Genomic DNA, 4222 nt, shown 5'->3' with positions numbered 1-4222 from the left:
ATTTGCGATTTCCAACTTGTTGTGTAATCTTTAAGTACAATGGCCGATGAGCACCGATATGTTTTATCTATAATTTCTCTTAATTATTTATCTTCATTGACAAGGATTAAAAAGGATTTGCCAGTAGATTGTCGATTTGATGAGACTGCTAGCTAAGACTTTGAAAGTAAGATATTGACATGATCAGTCCAATCAAAGCTATTGTAGATATAACGTGATTTGATGTCATTCTATCTGTGGCCAATGACCTTGAGCCTTCTTGGATGGACACTTCTAATATAACTCTATGGCAGAACCCAAGGGGCTAACATTTTCGAGCTCTAACCTTAGAATTGGGGTTGATGAGAGACAGAAAACTGAGCCAATCATGACAGAAAACTGAGCCAATCAGGCACAACACTCTATATTTCTGCTGGCTAGCCCCACCACCACAGAAAGCACTGAGCTAGGCTGAAACACCTGCATTTTGGAGCTGCCTTACTCAAAAAAGCAAAAAAGATATCATGTTTGTATGCGGCTTGATTAAATAAAATACTTTTTTTTTTTACATTGTTTGCAAACTGATATGTGACACGTATTAATGCCAAAATAAGAAGCAAAACTTCCAAGCCCCCCCAAAAAATATTTTTTACCTAAAAGTGTGGTGCTCAAAACAGCCCCACCTGCCCTGAATGATGGGTCGCCACTGCTTCTGGGGTACCAAAATGCAATGGCACTATTGATGTGATCGAGGCGTAAGGCAAAAAACAAAAGGAGGCTGGTTGGTCTAGCAACCCAAAGGCTGCATGTTCTAATCTCATCAAGGAAAACTTTAGCACTTTAGCTAATTATGAACTACTTAGCTACTACATGTTAGCTACTTTGCAACTACTTAGCGTGTTAGCTTCCCCTAACCCTTTTAACTAACCCTAACCTGAACCCTATAGCTAGCTAATGTTAGCCACCTAGCCACTTAGCTAACATTAGACAACAAATTAGAATTTTTAACAAATCAAGTTGTATTTGTCACATGCGCCAAATACAACAATTACAGTGAGATGCTTGCTTACAAGCCCTTAACCAACAATGCAGTTAAGAAAAAATAAGTGTTAAGAAAGTATTTACTAAATAAACTGAAGTAAACAATAAATAAAAATGAAAAAAATAAGAAAACAGAAGAAAAACAAATAATTAAAGAGCAACAATAAAATAACAGTAACGAGGCTGTACCGGTACAGAGTCAATGTGTGGGGGCACAAGTTAGTCGAGGTAATTGAGGTAATATGTACATGTAGGTAGAGGTAAAGTGACTATAAAAAGATAATAAACAGAGAGTAGCACCAGTATAAAAATGGGGGGGGGGGGGTCAATGCAAATAGTCTGGGTAACCATTTGGTTAGCTGTTCAGGAGTCTTATGGCTTGGGGGTAGAAGCTGATAAGAAGCCTAGACTTAGACTTGGCGCTCTGGTACTGCTTGACGTTCGGTAGCAGAGAGAACAGTCTATGATTAGAGTGGCTGCAGTATTTAGCAATTTTTAGGGTCTTCCTCTGACACGGCCTGATAGAGAGTTCCTGGATGGCAGGAAGCTTGGCCCCAGTGATGTACTGGGCCGTACGCACTACCCTCTGTAGTGCCTTCTGGTCGGAGGCCGAGCAGTTGCCATACCAGGAGGTGATACAACCAGTCAGGATGCTCTCGATGGTGCAGCTGTAGAATTCTGAGGATCTGGGGGCCTATGACAAATCTTTTCAGTCTCCTAAGGGGGAATAGGCGTTGTCATGCCCTCTTCACGACTGTCTTGGTGTGTTTGGACCATGACAGTTTGTTGGTGATGTGGACACCAAGGAACTTGAAGCTCTCAACCAGCTCCACTACAGCCCTGTCGATGAAAATGGGGGCATGCTCGGCCCTCCTTTTCCTGTAGTCCACAATAATCTCCTTAGTCTTGGTTACGTTGAGGGATGGGTTATTGTTCTGGCACCACCAGGCCAGGTCTCTGACTTCCTCCCTATAGGCTGTCTCGTTGTTGTCGGTGATCAGGCCTACCACTGTTGTGTTGTCTGCAAACTTAATGATGGTGTTGGAGTCGTGCCTGGCCATGCAGTTGTGGGTGAACAGGGAGTACAGGAGGGGACTGAGAATACACCCCTGGGGAGCTCCAGTGTTGAGGATCAGCGTGGCAGATGTGTTGCTACCTACCCTCACCACCTTGGGGCAGCCCATCAGGAAGTCCAGGATCCAGTTGCAGAGGGAGGTGTTTAGTCCCAGGATCCTTAGCTTAGTGATGAGCTTTGAGGCTACTATGGTGTTGAACGCTGAGCAGTAGTCAATGAATAGCATTCTCACGTAAGTGTTCCTTTTGTCCAGGTGGGAAAGGGCAGTGTGGAGTGCAATAGAGAATGCATCATCTGTGGATCTGTTTGGGCGGTATGCAAATTGGAGTGGGTCTAGGGTTTCTGGGATAATGGTGTTGATGTGAGCCATTACCAACCTTTCAAAGCACTTCATGCTAGAGACGTGAGCGCTACGGGTCTGTAGTCATTTAGGCAGGTTGCCTTTATGTTCTTGGGCACAGGGACTATGGTGGTCTGCTTGAAACATGTTGGTATTACAGACTTAATCAGGAACATGTTGAAAATGTCAGTGAAGACACCTGCCAGTTGGTCAGCTCATGCCCAGAGCACACGTCCTGGTAATCCGTCTGGCCCCGCAGCCTTGTGTATGTTGACCTGTTTAAAGGTCTTACTCACGTCGACTACGGAGAGCGTGATCGAACAGTCGCCTGGAACAGCTGATGCTCTCATACATGCCTCAGTGTTGCTTGCCTCGAAGCGAGCATAGAAGTGATTTAGCTCGTCTGGTAGGCTCGTGTCACTGGGCAGCTCGCGGCTGTGCTTCCCTTTGTAGTCTGTAATAGTTTGCAAGCCCTGCCACATAAGACGAGCGTCTTAGCCCTGTATTGACGCTTTGCCTGTTTGATAGTTCGTCGCAGGGCATAGCAGGATTTCTTGTAAGCTTCCGGGTTAGAGTCCCGCACCTTGAAAGCGGCAGCTCTACCCTTTAGCTCAGTGCGAATGTTGCCTGTAATCCATGGCTTCTGGTATGTACGTACAGTCACTGTGGGGACGACGTCCTTATTGATAAAGCCAGTGACTGATGTGGTGTACTCCTCAATGCCAACTCTTACAGGAAAAACCACATGATTTCACATGTGGAAAAAGTGTTTTTGGAACACTTCATATGTGATCATATGTTGCTTTACATGTTGTCACATTAACTTCAAGATCATGAGATCACATGAAAACATGTGTTTTGGGAACATTTCATGTAGTTTTTCCATAAGGGTAACGTTTAATTTAACTGACTATTGCCTGCACACGTATTCAAATGAAAATAAACATTCTATTGCCAGCAGCCCAAAAGACCCCATTACTCATGCCAGAGGTGCATCACGTAAATTCTACTTAAGTATGATCCCCAATTAGAGACAACGATAACCAGCTGCCTCTAATTGGGAATCATACAAATCACCAACATAGAAACTAAACCTAGAACCCCACATAGAAAATATAAACTAGAACAACCCCCCAGTCACGCCCTGACCTACTCTACCATAGAAAATAAAAGCTTTCTATGGTCAGGATGTGACAGTACCCCCCCAAAGGTGCGGACTCCAACCGCAAAACCTGAAACAAAAAGGGAGGGTTAGGGGGGGTGTCCAGTGTTGGTGGTGGCTCTGGTGCAGGACGAAGAACCCTCTCATCCCGCGGATCCGCCAGCATCGGTGGCGGCTCTGGTGAGGGACGAAAAACCCGCTCATCCCACGGATCCGCCAGCTTTGGTGGCGGCTCTGATGCGGGCCGAAAAACCTGCTCATCCTGCGGGTCCAGCCATGGACCCAGGCTGAACACTGTGCCTGAACTGGGCACCAACGCAGAAGAAGACTCTGGCCTTGGAGCTGGACTGGACGCCATGCTTAGACTGGGCATTGGTGCAGGGGAAGGCTCCGGCCATGGAGTGGGACTGGATGCTGTGACTGTGCACCAACACAGAAGAAGACTCTGGACTTGAAGCTGGAGGTTCCAGACCGTGGGCCGTCTCCGGAGGTTCCGGACCGGGAACCGTCGCCGGAAGCTCCGGATCGGGAACCGTCGCCAGAAGCTCTGGACTGTAAAGGTGCACTGGAGGCCTGGTGCGTGGAGCTGGAACAGGACGCACTGGGCTGTGAAGGCGCACTGGCG

The sequence above is a fragment of the Salmo trutta genome, chromosome 4 (assembly GCF_901001165.1).
Source record: "Salmo trutta chromosome 4, fSalTru1.1, whole genome shotgun sequence".
In the NCBI taxonomy this organism is placed as follows: Eukaryota; Metazoa; Chordata; class Actinopteri; order Salmoniformes; family Salmonidae; genus Salmo; species Salmo trutta.
Note: the sequence above shows the minus strand (reverse complement) of the source record.